The following is a 27,567-nucleotide window of genomic DNA, read 5'->3' as shown; positions in this document are numbered from 1 at the left end:
AGGTAACCGGGCTGTGTAGCTGCGGCTCCGACGGATTATAGTGCACCTCCTTGGTCACGGACGGTCCTGGGAAAGGAAGGCATCCTTTTTGAGGTTGGTTCGTCGCAGCAAGTGACTTCCCCGACCTCAGTAGTGATGATGGTGAGTGAAGGGGTGAAGGTGTAGGTGATCGTGGCAACCCGGTTTTCGTGTGTGTAGTGGGTGCTCTTCCGAGTGTAGTGGCACATCCGTGGTAGGCTTCGACCAGTCCAGCTTTAGACAGGCGGGGTGTACATACCATCGTCGGTGTTCTGCCCCATGGCAGGTATGGGGGTGTTGATTACACAGGAACTTCCTGATATGGTGTTGAGTTTGGTCACGTGACCAGGAAGTTACGATTTAAGATTCTCTAAGCCATGAGGCAGGGTGTCAGCCAGAGTACAAAATGGAGGCACAAATAGCGTCTCAGTGAAGACAGGCTCATCTGCTCATTGTGGGACTTGTTGTTTGTAAGTTCGTTTATGTTCTTATAATACTGGGAATGATGTTATAATGTTAGGATTGCCATTATAATGCTGTAAATGCCTTTATAATGCTGTTAAATTGTTATGATAATTATGAGGCCTAGTTAACAACGAAGCCTGCCACTTGCATTATTGTGAATGTTACTTGTAGTTGGATAAGTTGAGCCAGACTTGTACCCATGCAACTTTAATGCGATCTTGAGAGCAAGGATGAAGAAGTAACTCATACACAGTTCAGTGTTATGTGCAGCATTGCACATTTAGTCTGCAGTATGGTGATTACACGATGTGACCTTATTTAACACAGTAGCGTATTTTCTTGTGTAGCTATTCAGCGCTAATGTAGGTGCCTGGTCCATCCAGGACCTATTGTTGAGTTTCATGTTATCTAAGACTGTTATTATTCTCCTTGTGATCATTCATTGTATCAATATTGAAAGTATTAACATATGCTGTATTTTGTGTTGTGTTTTTCCATCAGTTTTACCTCGTTCAATTCATTAAATACGTTGGAGTCAGATGTTCACCCTGGCTCTGAAAGTTTATTGAATGCGAGGTAAATACTCGGATAGTGGTGCAACGCAGCGCACAGCGAGGCCGAGACAGTCAGTGTCCCAATTGGACCCGTACACATTGGGGCCTGAGAATTTCACCACCTTTACAGGGCTCTGCCATGGACGATACAGTTTGGGCGAGGTCCCAAAGAGGACCTGTGGGCAGCGTAGCCACGCACTCTCCCACTTTGAAGGGAAGGGGCGTCACTCCGTTTTGCCTAGCCCATTCATTCGCGGAACAGGCGGAAGCCGCCGCAGCTTGTTCCTCCTCCCTCACCATCTCCCACTGCTGCATGACCCGATGCACCACTATTCGCCATTTTGCAGCCCCAGCTGGGAGGTCAAAAAGCTGGCGCTCAATGAGAGGGTCTGGCTCCCTACTATACATCAAATAAAATGGAGTATATCCCATTGACGCATGCGGGGATAACTGGTATGCCGTCAGGACCCCGCATATGTGTAAATCCAGGTACCTCTGTGTCCCTTTGACCACCTGACATAGCATGGAAGTGGTGGTGCGATTTAGTCGTTCCACCATCCCATCGGTTTGTAGGTGGTATGGAGAAGTGCGCACTTTCTTAGTGCCTAGGATGTTGCAGCAGTTTCAAAGAAAAATTTCAACCCTGGTCCGTTATAAGTTTTTCAGGGGCACCTTTGTCCATAACATATGCTTCAATAAAAGCATCTGCTACTGACTGGGCAGTTTTATCCACCAGGGGCCACGTTACCGGCCATCGCGTGAAAAACTCGACACCTACTGGCAGATATCTGTGACTTCTGTTGGTACGAGGCAGGGGTCGCAATATATCAAGGGCCACCAACTCATTGACTCGCGAAACCTCGATTGATTATAGGGAAACTTTGACGGGGTGTGCTGGCGGTTTCCGCTACCCCTTGTTGCGCTATGTGACCTAAATATCTGACGGAGGGCTGTGTGAGGTGGAATTTTGAAGATTTGAGTTTTAAATGTGCTTCCCTAGTATGTGAAAAAACCAGCCTCAACCGGTGTTCCTGAAAGGATCGTCCGAACACAATTACGTCATCCAAATATATCATGCAAATGTCCCATTGGAGTCCCGTCAGTACCAACTCCATGAGCTGTTGGAATGTGGCTGGTGCTGTTTGTAATTGCATGGGGAGACAGTTAAATTAAAATAACCCCTGCAGTGCCCTAAAGAGGGTTTTGTATTTTTAATTCTCATCCAGCGGTAGCTGCCAAAATCCCGATGATAGGTCCAATGTAGAAAAGTATTTGGCTCCCGTAAAGGCATCCAAGGAAATGTCAATCTGCGGTAGCAGATAAGCGTCTTCCATTGTGATCTTATTTAGTCCACAGAAGTCAATGCAAAACCGCAATGAACCGTTTGGCCTTTTGACCAGGACAATAGGGGCCCTCCATGGGCTCGTAGATGGCGAGATAATATCAGCCCTTAACATCTTGTCGATCACCCTTTGTATGTGAGCTTTCTCGACTGGCCCCCATGCGATATTCATTTTAGCAGATAGGCGGCGCGTTTCCCATCTCTAGGTGATGTGACATTAAATCAGTGCAACCTTAATCGTACGGTCCCTTACTAAAAATGTCCTCAAAGTCTTGTAAAAATGCCAGAAGGGCCTGACGTTGTTGCTCGGACAAGTTAGCATCCTGTGCTGCCATAGTTTCTAGCCAGGGCATAGCGTCCTTGCTCGCAGGATCAGTTTCATACGCCCTTATTCCAGCCTGCACTTCTCCGCCCCCTGCTGGCATGGGCTGCACATGTGCCAAAACCGTTCCCCGGTGTATTGTCACAGGTGTGTTTGCCGTGTTAAAAACCTGAATAAACAATTTTTGGTGGCGACATAGGATGGTGTACTCTCCTGCTACGGCTTGTCGATCCTTGATCGCCATCACCGGTGATACCAATACAGGTGTGTCTGGTCGAGCCGTCACCAGATGTGTGCGATATCGAAGGGGAATTAATATTTGTGCTGCTGGGGGTACCGTGAGCATCTCATTCACGACTGCCTGCACCTGAGCTGACGTCCAGGTATCGTCCGTGTGTAAAAAATAGAGACGTTCCCCGGATGGCATTTCAATGCACCCCTGGTCCATTACAATCTTGATAGGGAGTTGATTCAAATAGTCTGTCCCCAGCAAACAGGTAACCGTCAACGTGCTGGAGATGAGTACAGGGCCTTATATGACCAGTTCACCCACACAAATTTGGGTCTCTGTCCCAAAATCCCAATGCTCCCCCCATTTGTTGCTACATATTACGATTGTACAGGGCGCAATTGCTGGGCCCTGTGGGGAAGCATATCAAAAACGTGCAGGGATATAAGTCACCGATGCTCCCGTATCTACCAGCATCTCAACCTCAATGCCCCCCACTGAGCCTACCATCACGGATCTGCGGCTACCACTACGCTCCATGCCAACTTGCACCATTGTGGGCCTGAAGCCAGCAACCGTTGTGGTGACAAATCGCGTATGTACGAGGGTGGTTGTGATCGTCGGGAAGTGGCAGGTGTATCGACTGTGGGAACGTATGAAAGGTCTGAGATGGGAACTGCCATGGTGTTCGGGATGCCACGACTTGCTTGCTGGTTGTACATAGGGGTGGAGAGTGGCTGTTGGCACGAGGGTGGCCCCGGTAGAGCAGCATCCGTGTGGCACCTGCATGCAATGTGTCCTGCGTGGCCACATCAGTGACAGGTCACTGGGTTTCGGGTCCGGCTGGATGCTCCGAGTCCCTGGGGTATCCAACGACATGTCTTTTGGGTAGGTTTCCGAAATGTCCCCCTTACAGCCACCAACATCCCTCCCCCAGGCAGCCCGGCGTCCATCTCTGCTTCATCATCATCCTCCATTTTCCATATTCCCGGAACCCCCTCCGGTTCTTGATGAAGTGATGGTTTCGCCAATATACCTTGTGGTCTCATCACCTCGTCATGGGCTCCTATGCTCTTCGCAATCCACAAGAAGGTCTGCTTGTCTTCATCCATGACTGGCAAAACTATTGTCAATGCCTGTGCTAGCGCTAGCATATGGTCAGCTACCATAAATTCCAGGGCCACCGCATTAGGCCTGGGAAAGCAGCTTGTGCTAGGGACACAAGAGCACTTCTGTAGGCCAAAGCTGATTCTCTTTCTTCCCGCTGACGGTTCTGGAATCGTCTTTTAGCGCTGGATGGCAGGTCAAAAATCTCTGACATTTCTCGATAAGCTTTTGCAGGGTGTTCTTATTCTCCACCAGTATGGTGGAGTAAATAATTAAAGCATCATCGCTAAGGGCCATGGGGAAAGCCTTTAGTTCCTCATGATCCTTCCATTCTAAATAGGTGTACGCTGCCTCAAATCGGCGAACAAATGCTCCCCATTGTCCTCCTTTAGTCACACACTTTTCAACATGGCCTAACCTGCGTGGTCGATCGGCGCCCTCTCCTTGTCGCGGTTCTGATTCCCTGGGTAGAATAAATTTGGCGGCCTTGCTGCGGCTACTACGCACATCTGACCGTTGTACAGCGCCTCCTCACATGGCTCCAGCGCTCTGCCGCTAAAGCTCGGAGCAGCCACTACTGCTGGGCGTAGGGGATTTCATGCTATTTCTGCTCCGATGGCGACTAGCGGTGTCGGCCCCACTAACAGTGATTCTACCCCCTCCTGAGGAAATTCTTCCCTGTCTCTTTGTGGTTCCAGCGCTATCAGTGGTGATCATGGAGCCTCCGATTGACCCCCTGGCTCGGTGAAGATGGAGCCCGTCGGTCGGGGTCCCACACTCTCATCCGTCAGCGGCACTGGCTCCTTCATCTCCGACATTGTCGTCTCCAGTGGTCTGACCTGAGTGGTGACCACCCCGGCCGTCGCTGTTGCCTGCAACTTCCCCGTAGTAGAGCTTCCCACTCGGACGAGGAGAAACTGCTGCAGACGCCAAGGGAGTGTTGCCACTGCCGGGCTAGCAGCCACCCTGTCCTCCCGCAGCTGTTGCAGGAGTATTGAGTAGAGTGTTGTAAGTTGGTCGACCCGATCCGCCCAGGGCCTCCTCCTCGCGCGGGGTCGAGGGGTCTCGGACATGTCACTCCTTGCTTTCCGCTGTCTTCTCATGGTTGGGGGGGCTGTTCTGACCCAGTTTGCAGACAATGCTGTCTCTGGATCACGGCCATCCACGCTGGGAGTAGAGGCACGTTCCTTCCCTTCTTCACTGGGGTCTTATATGTTACCATGTCGAGGCATTGTGATCCCACCGCTGCCATCAGTTGTAGTGAGTCCACCAGATGAAGTCAGAGGGGCCACACTTTTTTTTATTTTTCGCAAGCTCACGCCGCACGCATCCACCCTACTCCGATTCCCTCCAAGAAGCACCCCGATCACCCCGCCTCTCCCGGTGACGTCAAATCTCTCTCTCTGGGCATTTTCTCTGTCTCTCGCCCTGCCTTCTCTCTCCTTTTTCTCATGACGTCACCCTGACACTGTAACCTTGGATCACGTGAGTGTTTCTACCCTCGGATCACGTAAGTATTAGCACTAAACCCATATGAAAACAAACCGACCTGAAAGGAATATAGATTTTTACAATGTTGTATGTTTAGCTCACAAACGTGGCTGCTGGTTACATTGACAATCACAGGTGCACGCTTTGATCTTTCATAAATTAGACCCAACATGAGTGAGTGTTCTTTTTCATTCTCCGTTAAATACTATCTATCAAGGTCACAGTAACACAGAGAGCTTGAATGATTCTTTTGGACGGTTTTTCTCAACAAAGTTACATCTGTTCACGATTATGCAGCAACTTATTTACTTCAGTTTGTTGAGGAAACACTGCATTTAAAAAAAATGTGAATAATTTTATGACATGGATTTTTACACTAGCGCAGAGGAAGGTCGAGCTAAATTAAATAATGAATTAGGCAAAGTCGCTTCAAATATCACATTTCTTTACAGAAAGTGACAGTAAAAAATAAATATACGCAGCACATTGCTACATCCAAACGTGATGTCACTGCAAAAGAGCCCCCCCCCCCTCATTCATAATCATGAGCGGGTGGATTTTTAATGAATATTTTTACGCAAAATCGCGTTTAATTTGACGTTTCTGTATTGAGAAAGTTAATCAAATAAATAATTATACGCAGCAACAAAGTGTTTTTGGTGTCTTTATTTATTTCTTCAGTACCTGAAACAAAAGGTAAGTCACAGAATAAGCTTGTTCATTTAGTTTATGTATGTATGTATGTTGCATTTTGCACCATATGTAGCCAACCGTGCTAATCGGAGGTGTGCCAGATCCCGACAGCACATAAAACAATCATCTTAACTATATACAGCTTCCGCTCTTCCCTTAAAAACAGGTCCATCCGAAGCCCTTCTTAACCACTCATACATGTCATCCTGTCACCAGAACTACACGACAACTTTTAAAAGCCTCACTCTTTATCTCAACCACTGTCTTCTCTTGTACAATTGTATCATTGCTGTAAAGCGCCTGCCTTGGTGTAAGGCAAGGCCATAATTATAATATATATTGGGGGACACACATCCCCCCTAATATTCAAATATGCTCAAAATGTCCCCCCCAATATATTGCTATAAAAAAAATATTACTATGCTATGTAAATAAAAACAACAATTTGCAACACATTGGCCACAATATCTGGACTTGTCTTCATATAAATTAATGCATAGATTTATGTTTATATTATTGTGGTTATGGTTGTACTTTATTAATCCCTAATCTCTGCCATTACATACAATGAAAAAAAAATGGTAAAAAAGTAAAAACAGAGCAATGTAATAAAATACACTATTAGACATTATTGTAAAAAATAAATAAAAAGTGCATCCCATGTGTTAGTGAATTCTTTAATATTTTAGGCAGGATATTAGTTTTCAAATTTAGATTTTTTTTCTAGGTTGGGACCCCCAGACACCCTGGAAGATTTGGTCCTCCCCAATGTTGACTCCATGGCTACGGCCTTGGTGTAAGGAAAGCTAAGGTACGTGCATGGAGGCCTCACCATTGTTGTGAGCGTCCAGTTGAGACTGTGAGTTGACGGCCACCTTGCAGATGCCGCAGTACAGCAGGCGCTTGGCCTTCTCCTCGTCCGACTCGACGATGGCTGAAGCGGGAGCAGCACCGAGGCATGCGGCGGCGCCAGCTGCTCCCTCGTGCGCGGCGGCGTCCACGGCGCTGTTTCGCTGCTGGGGGACGGGGCTGCGCTCACGCCCCCCCTGCTGTGCTCCTTCGCACCCTGGGGTGGTGGAACTCGTGCATTCGCTGTGACATCCTGAAGGACACGCGCGGACAGAGGAGAGAGAGCACCGCACGCAATGGATTCACATGCCCGAACCTACAGACACTTCAACGGAATCCCTCCTGTATTGTGCATCTACAGACGCTTACTGTGGAGCGATTTCCTTCAGTTATTGACACTGGCATTAAACACAACCTTTGCCTACGAAATATAAGTCCTGTCTATATTTAATTCACTGCAAAACATTTCCAAGCAAGCACAGCGGTGGCATCTCTCCTTCATTAGTCGCCCTGGAACAGTGGGAGAAATTGCACATTTACTATGGACTCAGCTGGTGTCTACATAGGCTGGGTACTACTGATTTAAAGCAAAGTGGTACTAATTGTATCTACCTTATCAAATACTGTGCTGTGTTGACCGGATGTTAACTCCGTCTTTTTATTGCAAGTCTTGCGTTTCGCTAGAGCACCTCTTTATCCTTGTAACAAAAAAATACTCGCTTATTTAGTCACCCACGTATCTGAGAGACTTACTTTTTTTCACAGTCAATACGATGTCTCTCTTTTACGTTTGTCTGATCCACGTGTTTCTCTTTCTATCTTGCAACTGCCCAAGTTCATTGCACACTTTTCAGACAGGTTTTTTCTCTCCATTTTTATTGTGTCAGCGTTTTTATTTCATCGCCAGGTAAGATACACTGACTGAAAACTTCTCCTTAAGGCACACTGGTATGTTGCTTTTCATGGCTGCATTATGCTCAATATTCTAAACGCACTCCAACCTGCTTTTGCTTGCCTTTTTGTTTCATTCTATTCTGCCTTCAATAATTGCTCTAGGTTCACGCACCTGCTGTTTTACAGTAACATCCCGCCAACGTTCTTTTTAAATTAACTTGTTGTACATGACTTCGTCTTTGTTAAGTTTATCAATTATTTCCTGGAGTTAATTTTCATTTGCTGTTATAATAACTGCCAATGGAAGTAAATGGGCTTGGATGGGACACATCAATAAAAGAGACGATGGCCGATGATCCAGACTGGCTATGGAATGGCAGCCAAAGGTGTACACATGCCCATGAGGACAGCACCCATGTAGATTGGGATGAGATAAGCTCATGGACAGATGTGATATGGATCGTGGCATCGTAGGACCATGAAGGATGGTAACAATTTGGGGAAGCCTTCATCCAGCACTGGACACATCATGACTGGCTGATGATGGTAATGAACATTTTCAACAATAAACTCTGCATTGCACAAAGTTGGATGTCATTAGGTGTGTATATCTGACTAGGCAATGTACATGTTCCGAGATGGTTGGGTTCCACCAACCTTTGTGCTCAGAGCTGTTTGAAAGGGTGGTGGTGGATGCCAGGGTGAAACTGGATGAGGAGAGAGATGTGGAGGTGGATGGGCTGCCAAGGTCAGAGGTAGCACCTGTGCTCTGTCTGGCCTTCAGGGCCTCCAGAGCTTTAAGCTTCTTGCAGTGCTTGCTGCCTTTGTAGTGAGCCTCAGCTTGGTTCTACAAAGGAGAAACAAATGAAATACAAACTGTGTAAGGTCATGGCTCATTCATGAAAACCAGAAGCGACCGCTCGTCGTCAAACACTTAGAATAAGCTCTAATTGGCAGAGTCACAAAACATATCATGACAGCTGTAATGAATCATAAAGATTGTCATGTCAACAGGCCATCCTGTGAAGCTAATGAGTGGCATGTGAAAATGAATAGAATTATCGGCTCAAAAATATCTTGCGAATTTACAATGGCAGCTAGAAACATTCAGGCAATGGTATACATCATGGTGTATATTTAATGGTATATGGCATATGTCTGTCTGATATTATAAACATACAGTACATGCCATACTTTGTTTTCAAGCCCACATGTCATTCATAGGCAGTGTTTGCATGCCTCACACACAATAAACAGTCATCGTCGCACGTACTGCTCAAAACAAACACGTGGTACTCCTGGGATTTGATGTCAAACAATCATATGGTAATGGACGACTGAATGACAGCGTTAAGAGTGCAGCTCAGGATTAAAGTACCCTCGGAATATATGCCAGTTTAGCCAATGAGCAACTCATTGAAATTAGTTTTTGTTCCAATGTACATTTGATGGCAGCCAACAAAGAACCCATTTGCTTGCAAAAAGCTTTGTGGTCAGGCTTAAAATGTGTTGATAATGGCGGCACCCCCATTTTTCAGAATTAGATTTTGAAAATTGCTGGTACATAATTGGGGCTTCGAAATAAATAACCCTTATTTACATAGAGTCAGTATTTCGAAAAGTATTTTGAAAGTTTCGCACTTGCTGATGTGCTGCGGTGCCATCTGTGAGGGCGCTTAAAAATAAAAGTTCATGATTATGAAAGAGTGCAGCAGATGTGCGCGTATGAGCGATGGCTCAGGCTGGTTATTACAATCCCGATCTGTCATCAGTTCACTCGGGAGCCCCTCGGTGCCACACAGCTAGCCTCCCATCACGCGGGCTGTGCTCTCTGCCACAGTCATCAGTGGGCAGCCTGGCTGTCACGGTGGATAACAGTAGCAGATGCATTGTAAGTGGAGCAACAAAGCATTCCCCTTCAGTGTCTGTATCTAAATAAGTGGAAGATTACCAGTTGGTATCTCTTGCCTTTCTCTTTACATATAACACGGCCCTTTAGACTGATTATAACAGCTGACAATTGCGAAATAAAGAAAAACGGCCGAAAAAAACATTCCAATCCAACGTCTACTCTTGCAATCTGCTCTAGTTGTGATTCACAAGAGCACATGGCATTATGACCTGATTGCAAAAGGAAACCGCATTTTGCTGTGGGGGGCAGGTGGTCGTTAAAGTACTATCCAATGTTGAAGATGTATCACAGCCAAATGTAGCACTCGCTGTTGATCAGCTTCCAATGTCAGATTTAAAAGGGAACAGGGAGATGAGGTGTCGGGTCCACATAGCTGCACTGCAATCCCAGAGGCGGGAGTGGGGGCGGGAGATCGTGCCTGATGTGCCATACAAAAGCACTTTCAGGTTAATGGCAAGATGCTAATTTCCATTTTAATTAGCTTGGCCGATGCTGCGTCATCAAAGATTCAAAAAGTAAAGGTGCAGTGCAGCATGCACACAGCGGCTTGCAAATTAAAACAATATATAATTAATGTCGTGGTTCACAATAACATTTTACTGTAACAAAATAGTATTACTTACGAATGCAAATCTCCTTTACATAACTAGTTTTGCAATTCTATATTTTTGTTAGTTTCGTGCAAAACAAATGTGACATCAATTACCTTGAAAATGACGCCCTAATAGCAGCCGTTTTTAACCATTCTTTGCGTTTCAACATCCCATTTCCTCACTGGATTAAGCGTTAAAATTAGTTGCACTTTTATGCAGCTCTGATGACTCGTGGATGAATGAAATGAAAGTGTCCAGCTGATACATTTTTTAGATAGTGCAAGCACTCTAACTTGGCCTCAGACATCACCGGCTCCCGCAAAGCTGCTTAATATTCCAGTCAGTTTTCACGTCGCTCACGGTTTTGATGCTGCCCATGGAGGTTTTCTTTAATGTAAACAAATAGCAATGTGACCCCCATCAGCTGCAGGTGAGAGCTGCTGGGCACAAACCCACTGGGCTGCCACGAAAATATGAAGGAGGTTAGGACGGATTTGTTGATTACAAATGTGATATGAACAGACAATATTGCCCGAAGGCTGAAGACACTCAGCTGCCTGGAGTCTCGCTGCTGCAGTGCTACCGCTACAAACTATCATGCAGAGACGAAGCGGTGCAGAGAAAATTGTCCCACGGAATGTACGAAGCAAAGACTGCCAGAAAACGTCCAAAATACAAACAAATAAATAATTCAACAGAGAAAATGTTAGAAAAATCACGCGTCAAGCCTCGCAGCAATTTCAGAAAACACTTAGGCTCAAAACGTCACTGTAGCCGTAAAACCTGCAGCATAATGCCATTCTCGTAACACGGACACTGCCGATTTATCCGCACAGTTGTGAGATGCTATGTGTATTGTAGACATCCCTACAGAAATGCTGCAAATTTTCTATATCCTAAATAATAAAGGGATATTTAAATTAAGCACTGTTTTTACAGGAACATCGTTTTTTATATTCATTACAATATCAATTAACGTTCTGTCATTGCACATCATATACAAATGTATTTCACACATGGAGGCACTTTTTTAGATATATTATTTAATTGACGATGTTGATTACTAAATATGTAAATTGACCTCTGAAATTTCATTTATGCGTGTCCTGCAGTCAATTGCTGTCCTTTTTGTCCATCAGTCATGAGTGGACACAGATATGTGGACAAGAGCATGCAATCAAGGTAGCATGCTTCAGTCACGTCTAATGTGACTGCTAGATTTCGCAGAAAGCCCAAATAAAATGCTTTACCGGGTCAGCACAATGGAGGCATTTGTGATGCCGCCGCCACGAAGCCGTTCGGCAGGCGCCCCATCCCCGACCTCGCCACCACCAAGCGACGGAGCCAACCCCTCGTCCCCCTCACCTCACCTCACATGAACACACCTGCACACATTTCCCCCCCCCCCCCCCCATAGAGCTGGAAGGGAAGGTCACCTGATCGACCGGTTTTTATCCGAGAAACCCTTATCGGGATTAACTCTCACGGTTTCCGGCGATCAGGGAATTGGACGGCCTCACCCGACGCTACGTTGCACCGCGGCGCTGCGACCTGCCTTAAGATGGTATGGCCGCGGCGAGGGGCATTCGGCCACCGCGGTTGAAGCGCATCCCCCACACACACCACCCACGTGTCGACGGGGCAAGCAGGGGAGGGACGGAACAGCATGAGTAGCGGGACCGCAGGGGCTCTTGCGCATAGTCACGGATGGTTGGGATAATTACGCTTGAGCGCGCAGGCACCATTGTTAGGGAGGGAAAGGGATTAATTCGAATTTACGCCGCGCAACGCCGCACATTGATTAGCATATCACAGGCGCCCGGAACCGCGGTGCGTGTGCTAGAGGATGCGAGCTCATTGTTAAGGAAAAGCTGAGGGCCGCCATCCGGCGCATAGCCGCATCCCTTTGATGTAGGGAGGATAAAAAGGGGGGGAAAGGAGAGATCGGGCTCTCTGACTCCAGCGCCAGAGGACCAGACGCGGCTCCAGCCAGCGACCCGGACGTCCGTGCGACGCATCGAGGTACGCTGTTAGCACAGGGAGCAGCAAACCGCCGTGGGCACCCAACAGTGAGTAAGAAGGTGAATTAGAATCATAGCAGATAAATCGGGAATAGGTATAAAGGTATCAGCGTAGGCCAGCCTCGTCGACTCACTGATTTAACATCTAGTTCCAGGTAGCGGACAATAAATCATTAATAGCGAAGCGTGGTCTCGCGTGATCTTGTTGAGCAGTGTGTCGCGTGGGGAGCTGCGTGTGTGATACAGGTGCGCGATCATAACGCGAGTAGTCAGGGGTGAGTGTAGTGCTGCGGCTCGCCTCGGGGGAGCGCTGCGCAGAGCGGCGCGAGGGTGGGTGTCGCGTGTGTTCACTCCGTGTGTGATATAGGTGCGCGATCATAACGCGAGTATTCAGTGGTGAGTGAGTGCCGCGGGGAGCTGTGTAAGTGAGTGCGCGTACGTTCGCTACGTGTCGGATACGGGTGCGCATTGGTCACGTGGTTATTCGACGTGGAGGCGAGTGCCGTGTGCTGCGGTGTACACGGCAGCTCGCCATGTGGGAGCGTTGCGTAGAGCGGCGCACAAGTGGGTGTCGCGTGTGTGCAGGTGTGTGCGCTCGTAGTGTGGGGGAAGGGGTCGGTGCGTCCGCAGGTCCCCGCTCTGTCTATCGCCGCAGGGACTCGCGCAGTGTGAGGGCAGCGTCATTCGCCCTCCGTCCCCTGACCCCCGTTTAATAGCGCGTGATTCATGGAGAGACGACGCAGTGTTTACAGGTGAACGAGAGCGTGCGGCGAGCTATGCCTCTCACACGAGCTCGCAGAGGGACGGACAAGGGAGGGGAGCCGTCGGGCGATGAGCCCAGCGACGGCAGCAGATGCTCGCAGAGTAGCGAGGGGTCGACGAACAGCAGAGCCCCTGCCATAGGCACGGAGCAGGGAGGGACTTCGGGGACCAGCGGCCCCAACAACTTGGTGTCAGAAGTCGTACGAACCCTCACATCTTCACGGGAAGGTAGCCCGTTACCCCACGCAAAGGTAAGGCATGTGTTCACCGGCCAGGGGACCCCTACATGGAAAGCGTTTTCCCGCAATATCATAGGGGCTAAAGAGCTTAATGGCTGGTCGGACGCGCAGGCGTTACGACATCTTACGTTGAACCTAGAGGGGCGGGCAGCCGACTTTGTAGAGGCACTACCCGAAAGCGGGCAAACCCAACTAGAGGAACTAATGCGTAGATTAGATCTGCGTCTCGGCACGCGCAACGCGATACAGGCAAAGACGGCCTTAGAGGCGCGCCGACGCCAACCTGGCGAGGACTTCCGAGACTACGCCGAGGACGTGCGATCACTAACCCGGATCGCCCGCCCAGAGTTCGCGAAGGAGGTCATTGACGCGCTAGCTGCAGACAAGCTACTCAGATACCTAGCTCGCACCGCATGGTGGCAGCCCAAAAGGGGTGGCGCAGGCCTCCCCTTCGATACCCTAGTCGAGCAAGCACTGGAGTGTGAGGAGCTCTCCAGCGAACGCGCGCAACTCCGAGGGTCGGGACAGGAGTGCACTGTGGCGAGCCTCATCCCTGACGAGGAGGAGGATGAGGAGGAGCCCGCCAGCCCTATAGGGAGACGGGCAAGAGAGCCCCAGAGACCCCGCGAGACGACCCCGGGGTGGGTAGCCGGGTTACAGATCGGCATGGGAGATATTGCTGGCCGGGTAGACCGAATGGATGGTAAGGTAACCCAAGTAGGTGAGAGGGTAACCCACGTAGGTGAGAGGGTAACCCAAGTACGTGAGGAAGCGAATAAAAATGTGAAGACCATCCAGTCTGAGATGGGTGAACTACACTCCACAGTAGGGGGGCTGGCCGGGAAGGTATTCCAATTAGAGTCCGAGTTAGAACAACTGCGTACAGGGAGAGGGAGCGGGCAGGGGGCCCACTACGGAGCCGCCACCCCTCCCCGGACGTGTTATGTGTGCGACCGTCGAGGGCATCTCAGGAGGGACTGCCCTCAGCTCGCCCGTGCGAGGCAGATGCATAGGTCAAACACTAAGGCCCCCCTAGAGAGGGGACCACCGGGGGATGAAATCGACGTAGACCCGACCCAAACCAGCTGTAATGATAATGGCGAGCGAGCGATCTCCACACAGATTCCAGCCACGACACCAAGGAACGCGGCGACTCCTGGCGACTGGCTGCGGGAGTGGTGGCGGGAATCACGGGGGCCACGTCGCTGATGGAAGGAGAGGTAAACGGAATGCGTACCCGAATCCTGCTGGATACGGGGGCGGTGGCCTCGCTCGTGAGCGCAGCACACTGCAGCGCAATCGGGGTCGACGTGCGTCACCTGCAGGCACCGGACCGCGCGCTGCACACGGCGAGCGGAGCCGGAATGGGGCTGCTGGGGAGAGCCACCCTAGAGGTCCGCATCGGCAGTCAGGTGTGCACCCAGGAGTTCTACGTGTCGAGTGCGTTGTGTCACGAGTGTATCGCAGGTACCGACCTCTTAGAACAGCTGGGACTCAACGTGCAACCCCGCCAGCGATGCGCCACCATGGAGAGCAACCGCGAGCGGATACCGTTCCTGGGACGAGAACCAACGCGCCCCCGCTTCGCACCTGTGGCCGCTATCCTGGCGACGGCAGTCACCATCGGGCCGCTCACCGAGATGCTGGTGCCGGTGGCAACATCCCCCACCGACCCCGCGCTCCGACCATCAGGGGAGGTAATGCTAACTCCTCACCCGGAGTTGGCAAAACGGTATGGGGTCGTGGGATCCACCACGTTGGTAAACGCAGATGGGGACCGATTGTTTATGCGGATGTTTAACCCCCACAGTACCCCAGCGATACTGCGACGGCGCACCCCGATAGCCACCGTACACCCCCTGCACGCATGCCACTCTAACGACTAAGTGTTCGCACTCTGGGCTGAGGACCCCGGTCGTCCTGAGGGTGACCAGGACCTGGCCTGGCGAGTCGGCCCGACTCCCCGAGCTGAGGTCGTTCCCCTGCTCGACGCGTTACATGTACCATGGGCGGATTTACCTAAGGGCGAGGCCAATCGGCTGCGAGAGGTACTGCGGGAGTATGCCGAAGTATTCAGTGAACACGACTCGGACGTGGGTCGGACGAACCTTGTTAAGCACCAAATTGACACCGGTGCAGCCCGACCCATCAAACTCCCTGCATACCGGGTGGGCGCACCCGAACGCACACAGATCAAAGAGGCGGTTGGGGACATGCTTCGCGATAACATAATTCAGCCCTCGGTGAGCCCCTGGTCAGCCCCGGTGGTACTAGTAACGAAAAAGGATGAGTCAACCCGGTTCTGCGTCGATTACCGTAAACTGAACGCAGTCACGCTTGGCGACGCCTTCCCCATACCCCGCATCGACGACACCTTCGACAGCCTCGCCGGAGCGCGATATTTTTCCACCCTCGATCTCGCGTCCGGGTACTGGCAGGTGGAGATGGCGGAGGAGGATCGGCCAAAAACCGCATTCACCACCCCGATAGGGCTATTTGAGTTTCGAGTACTCTCGTTCGGACTCACCAATGCGCCCGCGACGTTCCAGCGGCTGATGGAGTTGGTGATGCAGGGTTTGCAATGGGAACAGTGCCTGATTTACTTGGACGATGTGATCGTGTTCAGTAGATCTTTGTCTGAGCATTGGTCCAGGCTACGAGAGGTATTCCAGCGACTGCGAGCGGCTCATCTCAAGCTCAAGCCACGTAAGTGTTACATCGCACAACGCGAGGTGGGATACCTCGGGCACCACGTCAGCGAGCCAGGCGTGCACACCGATCCGGAGAAGGTACGCGCCGTAGTGGAGTGGCCACGGCCAAGGAATCTGACGGAGATCAGATCATTTATGGGGCTCGCCACCTATTATCGTCGATTTGTTAAGGGATTCAGTGAAATTGCACGCCCCCTCACCCAACTCACCTCCCCTAAGCACCCCTATCAGTGAACGGGGGCCTGCCAGATGGCCTTCACCACTCTCAAAGACCACCTCACCCACGCCCCCACCCTCGCTTTCCCCGATTTTACCACCGATTTTATTTTGGACACTGACGCCTGCAGCAGCGGGCTGGGCGCGGTGTTGTCACAGGTACAGGATGGGACGGAACGAGTCATCGCGTACGCCAGCCGGACCTTGAGTGGGGCCGAGCTGAACTATTGCGTGACCCGCCAAGAGTTGTACGCCGTGATTTTCACATGTAAGCAGTTCCGGCCGTATTTGTACGGCAGGAAATGTCGCGTACGCACTGACCATTATGCTCTGCAGTTTCTTCTTACATTCAAGGAGCCGCGGGGGCAAATGGCCCGGTGGTTGGCGCAGTTGCAGGAGTACAACCTGCAAATCGAGTATCGGGCTGGCCGGACGCATGCAAACGCGGACGCCTTGTCGAGGCGGCCCACGGTGTACGCCGAGACAAGGGCGGAGGAGGCCTGTCCGTGTTTCACGGGGGGACGCTGCCGGCAGGCAACGGACCCCCGAGAGGCCGCGGCTACTGACCCCCCCCCAGCGAGAAAGAGTGCAGTGTGCGCCACAGAGACCCTCACAGGTGGCACCGAGGATCCCGTCGACCGCCCGGCAAGTGCGGGACCCACGGCTCAGGACCCGGCAGATCACCCCGCCCCGATCGGACGGATCCAGGAGGACGTCGGCTGCGCCTTCCCGGGCCTGAACGACGAGCAGCTGAGACAGACCCAGCAGCGGGATCCCGATCTGGCGGCAGTGGAGGCGGCACTGCGGGAGGAAAAGAGCGCCCTACCAGGACCCTGGAGCGGTTTGTATGCCCGGTTGTGTGTGCAGAACAGAGTGGTACGGGAGTTAACCGAGGCCGGCCAGCCGGGGTGCATCTGTGTTCCTGCCCAGGTGCGACCCCAGCTGCTACGGCTGGTGCATGACCACCCACTCGGGGGCCACGATGGGGAACGACGCACTCGAGAGACCCTGCGTCGCCAGTATCTCTGGCCCAAATTGGCACAAGACGTGGCGGCCTGGGTACAGGGCTGCCGCGCCTGTCAGCAGTGCGGGCCGAAACCGGCACGATACCAGGTACCCCTAAGGCCGTTCCGCGTCAGCCGCACGAATCAGCTGGTCGGGATCGATCTACAGGGGCCATTCCCGCGATCCCATCGAGGCAACCGGTATATTCTAGTTGCAGTAGAGTATTTCACCCGCTACCCCGTGGCAGTGGCCATCCCCGATAAAACGGCCTTGGTGGTGGCCCGGGCATTCGTGGAACATTACATACTTAAGCACGGGATCCCAGAACGACACCTCACCGACCAGGGTAGCGAGTTCGAGGCCGAGCTGTTCCAGGCACTGTGCCGAGAATTCGGAATCCAGAAGGACCGAACCACAGCGTACCACCCCCAAGCGAACGGTATGGTAGAGCGCATGAATCAGACCCTAGCGGGGAAACTCAAACGTATGGTGGCCGCAAATCAACGGGATTGGGACGAACACCTCCCCTACGCCCTTTTCGCCTACGCCACCACCGTACACACGTCGACGGGACAAACCCCGTCTTTAATGATGTTCGGCCGTGAGTCTCGTTTACCATCAGATCTGCTATTCGGCGTCCCTTCCCCCCAGCCAGAGGAGGGAAGCCGCCCCGTGGAACACCTGTTGGAGACCTTGCGAGAAGCCCGAGGCCGAGCATACCCGCAAGGGGAAGCCGCGCATCGGCGGCAGGAACAGGGCACCCGACCCCGCATGGAACCCCCCTTATTCCTGACAGGTGCTAAGGTGTGGCTGCACACCCCTCGCGTCGGGGCCGGGCAGGTGGGGAAACTGACGACCTACTGGCGGGGAACCTGGACCGTGGTGCGGCAGATCTCCCCCTGGACGGTACTAATTTATGGCGGGGAGAGGGGTCGAGAGACGGTGGTCAACGTCCGCCGCTTAAAACCGTGGAAAGCGGCCCCGGCGAGAGAGAACCCCGTCACCCGAAGGCCCCGAAATCCCGGAGTACCCGCACCCCTCGTGTTGGGGGGCCTCGCACACTACATGGGCCCCGCCGGGCCCCCGAGACGCCCCGATCCAGTCCGGAGACGGCGCGGACGACGGCCCCTAAACCCCTCCGCTGCTGAGTTTGTGTCCCAGCCCACAGGTGCCGGAGGACGGGGAGAGCCGCTGGAGTGGAGGAGGAGGCCGCCGCAGGAGCCACAGAGGACGGAACCACCCGCCCCGAGACCAGCCACCAGGTCCGGATGGATCCCCCGGACCCCGCAACGTTTCCTCGTGGGCGCGGCCCAAGCAAGGTGCTCCAGTCAACCCGGGACGGGGACTGGCACCTCGGGGGGCTATGTGATGCCGCCGCCACGAAGCCGTTCGGCAGGCGCCCCATCCCCGACCTCGCCACCACCAAGCGACGGAGCCAACCCCTCGTCCCCCTCACCTCACCTCACATGAACACACCCGCACGCATTTCCCCCCCCCATAGAGCTGGAAGGGAAGGTCACCTGATCGACCAGTTTTTATCTGAGAAACCCTTATCGGGATTAACTCTCACGGTTTCCGGTGATCAGGGAATTGGACGGCCTCCCCCGACGCTACGTTGCACCGCGGCGCTGCGACCTGCCTTAAGATGGTATGGCCGTGGCTAGGGGCATTCGGCCACCGCGGTTGAAGCGCATCCCCCACACACACCACCCACGTGTCGACGGGGCAAGCAGGGGAGGGACGGAACAGCATGAGTAGCGGGACCGCAGGGGCTCTTGCGCATAGTCACGGATGGTTGGGATAATTACGCTTGAGCGCGCAGGCACCATTGTTAGGGAGGGAAAGGGATTAATTCGAATTTACGCCGCGCAACGCCGCACATTGATTAGCATGTCACAGGCGCCCGGAACCGCGGTGAGCGTGCTAGAGGACGCGAGCCCATTGTTAAGGAAAAGCTGAGGGCCGCCATCCAGCGCGGAGCCGCATCCCTTTGATGTAGGGAGGATAAAAAGGGGGGGCAAAGGAGAGATCGGGCTCTCTGACTCCAGCGCCAGAGGACCAGACGCGGCTCCAGCCAGCGACCCGGACGTCTGTGCGACGCATCGAGGTACGCTGTTAGCACAGGGAGCAGCAAACCGCCGTGGGCACCCAACAGTGAGTAAAAATGTGAATTAGAATCATAGCAGATAAATCGGGAATAGGTATAAAGGTATCAGCGTAGGCCAGCCTCGTCGACTCACTGATTTAACATCTAGCTCCAGGTAGCGGACAATAAATCATTAATAGCGAAGCGTGGTCTCGCGTGATCTTGTTGAGCAGTGTGTCGCGTGGGGAGCTGCGTGTGTGATACAGGTGCGCGATCATAACGCGAGTAGTCAGGGGTGAGTGTAGTGCTGCGGCTCGCCTCGGGGGAGTGCTGCGCAGAGCGGCGCGAGGGTGGGTGTCGCGTGTGTTCACTCCGTGTGTGATATAGGTGCGCGATCATAACGCGAGTATTCAGTGGTGAGTGAGTACCGCGGGGAGCTGTGTACGTGAGTGCGCGTACGTTCGCTACGTATCGGATACGGGTGCGCATTGGTCACGTGGTTATTCGACGTGGAGGCGAGTGCCGTGTGGTGCGGTGTACACGGCAGCTCGCCATGTGGGAGCGTTGCGTAGAGCGGCGCACGAGTGGGTGTCGCGTGTGTGCAGGTGTGTGCGCTCGTAGTGTGGGGGAAGGGGTCGGTGCGTCCGCAGGTCCCCGCTCTGTCTATCGCCGCAGGGACTCGCGCAGTGTGAGGGCAGCGTCATTCGCCCTCCGACCCCTGACCCCCGTTTAATAGCGCGTGATTCATGGAGAGACGACGCAGCGTTTACAGGTGAACGAGAGCGTGCGGCGAGCTATGCCTCTCACACGAGCTCGCGGAGGGACGGACAAGGGAGGGGAGCCGTCGGGCGATGAGCCCAGCGATGGCAGCAGATGCTCGCAGAGTAGCGAGGGGTCGACGAACAGCAGAGCCCCTGCCATAGGCACGGAGCAGGGAGGGACTTCGGGGACCAGCGGCCTCAACACATTCTAGCTCAACAGTGGTATCTTTTGTGCTGCCATTAAGCCCTTACTTTGTCCACTGAAATGAAATCTCTGCCGGGCACAAGTCAAACACAATAACACAGCATTGTAGGATATACATTATTTATTTTATTAATCTTAAACCACTTGAGATAAAATTGAATGTTTTCTATCATGTTATAAACATGTATTTGTACTCCTTTTGGAGTTTTATTTGACTGAATTAATTTGACTTCTCTCGACCTTCATACATTGCGACACATTTGTAGAGAGTCCACCAGATGAAGATTGAGGGTCGACACTTTTCTTTATTTTCCCTCGGGCTCACGCCATAACGCGTCCAACCTGCTCCGTTCCTCACCCAGAAGCGCCTCGATTGCCCCGCCTCTCCCGCTGACGTCACCCTCTTTTTCCTCCTGACGTCATCCTCGTACTGTACCCTAAGATCACGCGAGTATTTATACCCTCGGATCACGTAAGTATCAGCACTACATCACACCCCCAGCCCCCCGAAGAAAAAGGCATCCTCGACTAAACACAACCCGTGCAAATCCAAGGGATTCGGGGAAACCCTAACCCCTTTTGGCGTCCTCTGGTCTAACACTGTTTTGAGACTAGGCTCAAAAGAAAGCCGTCTCTCGTGTGGACCAATCGGTTTCAAAGACAATGCATATATTATCAGAGTATGTTTTTTGTTTGCATTCTAACCACAAGTATTGTGGTTTATGCAGATATGATTCCTTGTAAAAGGTTTCAGTTTGGTGTTTTAACATCTCAACACCTGTTTTTTTTTTCTTGGTTCTTTCAGTAAAGTCACGTAGAAGGGAAGTAAGGAAATAATAAAAATAAAACATAATAAAATTATTCTCACGACGTTTCGGCCACAATGCAAGCAGCCGTCCTCAGGTGAAAACCAGGTCCGTCGAGGCGACAGAGTCTGAATGAAACAGCACACGAGCTTGGAGCATATATATAAGCTGGGCGCCTTGACAAAGGAATTTGCATATCAAGAGGAATTTAGCATATTTATGGGAAATGCAGGAATGTGATTAGTACTACATATGCATGTGCATTATGCAGGATTAACAGCATCAAAGGGAGCTGCAGTTTCTGCTGCTGCTGCAGTTTCTGCTGCTGCTGCAGTGTCTGCTGCTGCTGCAGTGTCTGCTGCTGCTGCAGTTGCTGCTGCTGCTGCAGTTGCTGCTGCTGCTGCAGTTGCTGCTGCTGCTGCAGTTGCTGCTGCTGCTGCTGCAGTTGCTGCTGCTGCTGCAGTTGCTGCTGCTGCAGTTGCTGCTGCTGCTGCAGTTGCTGCTGCTGCAGTTGCTGCCTTATCCATTTTAATATAACACTATGTATTATTCTACCCACCCTAATGTGTATCACACTGCAATATATTTACTATACAATTACGACACCATACATTACTCTGCACACTGCACCATGCCAGTGAGTGGAACGCGGTCTGAAAGTCAATGTAAACGTGAACACAATCAGTTAAGATCCTAAATGGTTTATTACGTACTTCCAATGATTGCTAAGCCAGAATACATCTTCTCGGTTGAAATTGTCTCTGTGTTTCTATATGTGGATCGCCTCATGAACGAATCTCTCATGATAGCCAGATGGCTTGCAGAGAACCTCTGTCTTGGAGAAGTCAATGTCATGTGAGCCCACGGAATTGTAACAGTGATCTGCCACGGCTGAGGTGTTTGTCCTACCGTGTTTCAGGTCTGCTCTATGTTCACGGATGCGGTCCGAGACATGTCGTTTGGTTTCTCCAATGTAACTGCTACCACAGAAGCAACTTAGTTTGTAGACGCCAGGCTACTGTATGTCTGGAACCACATCTTTTACAGACGGGACCAGATCACGGATTTTATGTACTGTGTTGAATCGGACCTGGATCTTGTGTTTAATCAGGATTTTGGAGATCTTTTTTGTTACCCCAGCAATGTAGGGTAAGGTGATGGTCTTGAAAGGCTCCTCAACAGGATCCTTCTTGATGGTTGGAGTGATGGCCTTGCGGATTGTGTAGTCGGAGTAACCATTAGCCTTAAGAGCTTGGCGTACGTGTTTGAGTTCACTGCCAATGTGTTCCTGGTCGGAAATGCATTGGGCTCTATGGTATAGAGTCTTGATGAGGGAATTCTTCTGGGATGGATGGTGGTGGGAATCCGGTTTTACGTAAGCATCCGTATGGGTGGCTTTCCTGTAGACAGAGTGGCTCATTGAACCATCAGGTCTCCTTTTAATTAGGACATCCATAAAGGGTAGCTTGCCATCTTTTTCGACTTCCATGGTGAATCTGATGGCTGGGTGTATGGAATTGATGTGGTCGAGAAATTGGTCTAGAGCAGGCCGGCCATGTGGCCAGATGACAAAAGTGTCATCTACGTACCTCTTCCATAAGGTCGGGCGTAGAGTGGCAGTCTGGATGGCGTCAGTCTCAAATTTCTCCATGAAGATGTTGGCTACAACCGGAGATAGGGGGGAGCCCATTGGGGTGCCCTCAGTTTGCTTGTAGAAAGTTCCATTCCAGGTGAAGTATGTATTGGTTAAGCAGTGTCTCACCAGGGGGGGTACACCAGCATTCAGCCCTTGATGAACCAAGTCTTCAATGATTGCGATGGTGTCAGGTACAGGAACTTTGGTGAATAAGGAAACCACATCAAAACTGACAAGCAGGTCGTCTGGGAACAGGGCAATGCCCTTGATTGTCGATACCAGGTCAGTAGAGTTTAGTACCGCAGAGGTGGTTTTTCCAGTGAAAGGCCGTAGGATTTCAGACAAAAAACGAGCCAGTTTATAGGTGGGGGAGTTGATAGTAGAGACAATGGGACGAAGAGGTGTATCTTCTTTATGTATCTTTGGCAGGCCATATAATCTTGGTGGCCTGGCTGCAGAAGGTTTCAACGAGAACTGTTTGGTCTGATCAATTAATGCGGTTGAATCAGAAATGATTTTCTTGGTTTTAGAGACGAGGCTGTTGGTGGGGTCTCTTTTTATTTTTGTATAGCTGCCATCGTTGAGTAGTTCTTGGATTTTGTTGTTGTATTCTGTTTTGTCCATGATGACAGTGGCATTGCCTTTGTCGGCTGAGAGGATGACAATGTCATCCATCTTTTTTAATTGAGCTAATTCAAAACGCTCATCTTTGCTGATGTTGCTAGCTGGCATCTTAGCGTTTTTGAGGGTTGCAGAGATTTCAGATCTTGCTACGTCTGCAGCGATGTGACTCAGGCCCTTGAGAGCTACATCTACTCTAGCAATTATATCATTAACTGGTATGTGTTTAGGTGTGACTGCAAAGTTTAGTCCTTTAGCTAAAACGGATTTCAGGCCTTCAGAAATAGAACTGTTACTGCGATTAATTACGACTTTGTTAACATCTAGCTTTTCAATGTGTGGGTCCGGTTTCTTATTTGAGAGGCGATCGAATTTGGAAATCAAGTTGTCCTTACATTTGGTCGACATAGCGGCAGCTGAAGAGGCAGTCATTTTATCTACATGTTCCCAATCCGATGTGGACATTGTTGAACTCAAAGATAAGTGTGATTTGTAGAGTGTCTTGTCTAACTGATCTAGATCGGTGCGCGTAAGTCTGATTTTCTCTGAGATAAGAGCTAAGCTAGTTCTAGACAGAATTCGTTTAGCATTAGAAGTTACAGCAGCAGATGTTAGTGTAAATGCGTTTGGTGTTACCTTAGAGTCGCGGCATCTCTTCAGAAAGGTGAGAGACTCGATTAGCTGAGCCTTCTTATCCCGGAGCTTGTTAAAGGATCTCAAAGTTATGTGGAAACCCTCCCCGTAGAGGCGGTTAAATTTTGATTTAAAGCTTTCGTGACTGCAGGGATTCATCTTCTTGGCTCTTTCGGTAAAGTCACGTAGAAGGGAAGTAATAAAATAATAAAAATAAAACATAATAAAATTATTCTCACGACGTTTCGGCCACAACGCAAGCAGCCGTCCTCAGGTGAAAACCACGGTGACTTTCAGACCCCGTTCCACTCACTGGCATGGTGCAGTGTGCAGAGTAATGTATGGTGTCGTAATTGTATAGTAAATATATAGCAGTGTGATACACATTAGGGTGGGTAGAATAATAAAGTGTTATATTAAAATGGATAAGGCAGTAACTGCAGCAGCAGCAACTGCAGCAGCAGCAACTGCAGCAGCAGCAACTGCAGCAGCAGTAGAAACTGCAGCAGCAGCAGCAACTGCAGCAGCAGCAGCAACTGCAGCAGCAGTAACTGCAGCAGCAGCAACTGCAGCAGCAGCAGCAGCAACTGCAGCTCCATTTGATGCTGTTAATCCTGCATAATGCACATGCATATGTAGTACTAATCACATTCCTGCATTTCCCATAAATATGCTAAATTCCTCTTGATATGCAAATTCCTTTGTCAAGGCGCCCAGCTTATATATATGCTCCAAGCTCGTGTGCTGTTTCATTCAGACTCTGTCGCCTCGACGGACCTGGTTTTCACCTGAGGACGGCCGCTTGCGTTGTGGCCGAAACGTCGTGAGAATAATTTTATTATGTTTTATTTTTATTATTTTATTACTTCCCTTCTACGTGACTTTACCGAAAGAACCAAGAAGATGAATCGCTGCAGTCACGAAAGCTTTAAATCAAAATTTAACCGCCTCTACGGGGAGGGTTTCCACATAACTTTGAGATCCTTTAACAAGCTCCGGGATAAGAAGGCTCAGCTAATCGAGTCTCTCACCTTTCTGAAGAGATGCCGCGACTCTAAGATAATACCAAACGCATTTACACTAACATCTGCTGCTGTAACTTCTTCTAATGCTAAACGAATTCTGTCTAGAACTAGCTTAGCTCTTATCTCAGAGAAAATCAGACTTACGCGCACCGACCTAGATCAGTTAGACAAGACACTCTACAAATCACACTTATCTTTGAGTTCAACAATGTCCACATCGGATTGGGAACATGTAGATAAAATGACTGCCTCTTCAGCTGCCGCTATGTCGACCAAATGTAAGGACAACTTGATTTCCAAATTCGATCGCCTCTCAAATAAGAAACCGGACCCACACATTGAAAAGCTAGATGTTAACAAAGTCGTAATTAATCGCAGTAACAGTACTATTTCTGAAGGCCTGAAATCCGTTTTAGCTAAAAGACTAAACTTTGCAGTCACACCTAGACACATACCAGTTAATGATATAATTGCTAGAGTAGATGTAGCTCTCAAGGGCCTGAGTCACATCGCTGCAGACGTAGCAAGATCTGAAATCTCTGCAACCCTCAAAAACGCTAAGATGCCAGCTAGCAACATCAGCAAAGATGAGCGTTTTGAATTAGCTCAATTAAAAAAGAGGGATGACATTGTCATCCTCTCAGCCGACAAAGGCAATGCCACTGTCATCATGGACAAAACAGAATACAACAACAAAATCCAAGATATAATCAACGATGGCAGCTATACAAAAATAAAAAGAGACCCCACCAACAGCCTCGTCTCTAAAACCAAGAAAATCATTTCTGATTCAACCGCATTAATTGATCAGACCAAACAGTTCTCGTTGAAACCTTCTGCAGCCAGGCCACCAAGATTATACGGCTTGCCAAAGATACATAAAGAAGATACACCTCTTCGCCCCATTGTCTCTACTATCAACTCCCCCACCTATAAACTGGCTCGTTTTCAATGGGCTCCCCCCTATCTCCGGTTGTAGCCAACATCTTCATGGAGAAATTTAAGACTGACGCCATCCAGACTGCCACTCTACACCCGACCTTATGGAAGAGGTACGTAGATGACACTTTTGTCATCTGGCCACATGGCCGGCCTGCTCTAGACCAATTTCTCGACCACATCAATTCCATACACCCAGCCATCAGATTCACCATGGAAGTCGAAAAAGATGGCAAGCTACCCTTTTTGGATGTCCTAATTAAAAGGAGACCTGATGGTTCAATGAGCCACTCTGTCTACAGGAAAGCCACCCATACGGATGCTTACCTAAAACCGGATTCCCACCACCATCCATCCCAGAAGAATTCCCTCATCAAGACTCTATACCATAGAGCCCAATGCATTTCCGACCAGGAACACATTGGCAGTGAACTCAAACACGTACGCCAAGCTCTTAAGGCTAATGGTTACAGAGGAGGCGCCTGGCCCACAGCCGTCACGTTCTGCGGAGTTCACGGCGCAGCTTCAAGCAGAGCTCGGCCCTGCTGCTGCTGCTGCTGAGAGGAACTCCCAGACGGCCGCGTGGCTGGTGGGAATTATAGTTGTGGTTACAATATAGTTGTGGTTACATTATAGTTGTGGTTAAATTATAGTTGTGGTTACAGTTGTTGGTCCTGGTTATTGTTGTGATTATAATTGTGTGGTTGTTACTGTGGTGGTTGTGCAGGTGGTGGCACACGAGTTAACCCATAGCACCAGGGTCTAGCCCTCCTCTTGTACCGAGCCAGGCAGTGCAGTCGGCCCATGGCACCTGAGTCTGGCCCGTGACCTCCTCCTGCACTTAGCCTGGCACAGCCGTTAATCCATGGCACCTGGGTTATTGTGGTGACGTCACCGCCATGTCGTGGTGAATGGCGACTGCTGATGTGTGTGGGATTGTGTGTGAGTATGATGGTGAATCCGAGAGTATGATGGTGAGTATCATGGTGAGTATCATGGTGAGTGTATCATGGTTGGTGAGTAATACTGAGTGTGAGTTTGACTAATTATCTTCCCTCTCCCTCTCGCTGTCTCTGCTTTCCCCCCTAACTACCTCGCCTGGTATATAGGAGTTTGTAGGTTCGATCCCGACCCTGATGCCTGCTGTATATTTGGAGTTTGCGTGTCTCTGTCTCTCCCGGTGGTCGCGTGGATTTTTCTCCGGGTCTTCCGGTTTTCTCTCCGCATTAAGATGCATTCCTTTAAAGTTTTGACTTAAAACTTTCGTGACTGCAGAAATTAATGTTCTTGGTTCTTTCGGTGAAGTCACGTAAATAGAAAACAAATCTATTTTTTTAAGTAAAAAAAATAAGATTAATTGAAAATAAAAGCAATTTATTCGATTTATTTTCATTACTCATTTTTTTATTTTTTGGTTTTCTGTTTACGTGAC

The 27,567-nt window shown here is 50.4% G+C and overlaps 1 pseudogene across 1 annotated transcript in view; it reads right to left on the bottom strand.

Moving 5' to 3' along the window:
* Window positions 1–27,567, bottom strand: part of LOC144932304 (zinc finger protein 385D-like) — a 127,887-nt pseudogene that overhangs the window by 8,483 nt on the left and 91,837 nt on the right. Inside the window, exons 5-6 of the transcript XR_013636897.1 lie at window positions 8,622–8,811; window positions 7,054–7,323 (exon numbers count right to left, since the gene is read on the bottom strand). The product of XR_013636897.1 is annotated as a zinc finger protein 385D-like (transcript). The remainder of the gene's footprint in view (window positions 1–7,053; window positions 7,324–8,621; window positions 8,812–27,567) is intronic.

The sequence above is a fragment of the Lampetra fluviatilis genome, chromosome 1, assembly GCF_964198595.1.
Source record: "Lampetra fluviatilis chromosome 1, kcLamFluv1.1, whole genome shotgun sequence".
NCBI classification, from domain to species: Eukaryota; Metazoa; Chordata; class Hyperoartia; order Petromyzontiformes; family Petromyzontidae; genus Lampetra; species Lampetra fluviatilis.
This window is presented reverse-complemented; position numbering and strand designations above follow the sequence as displayed.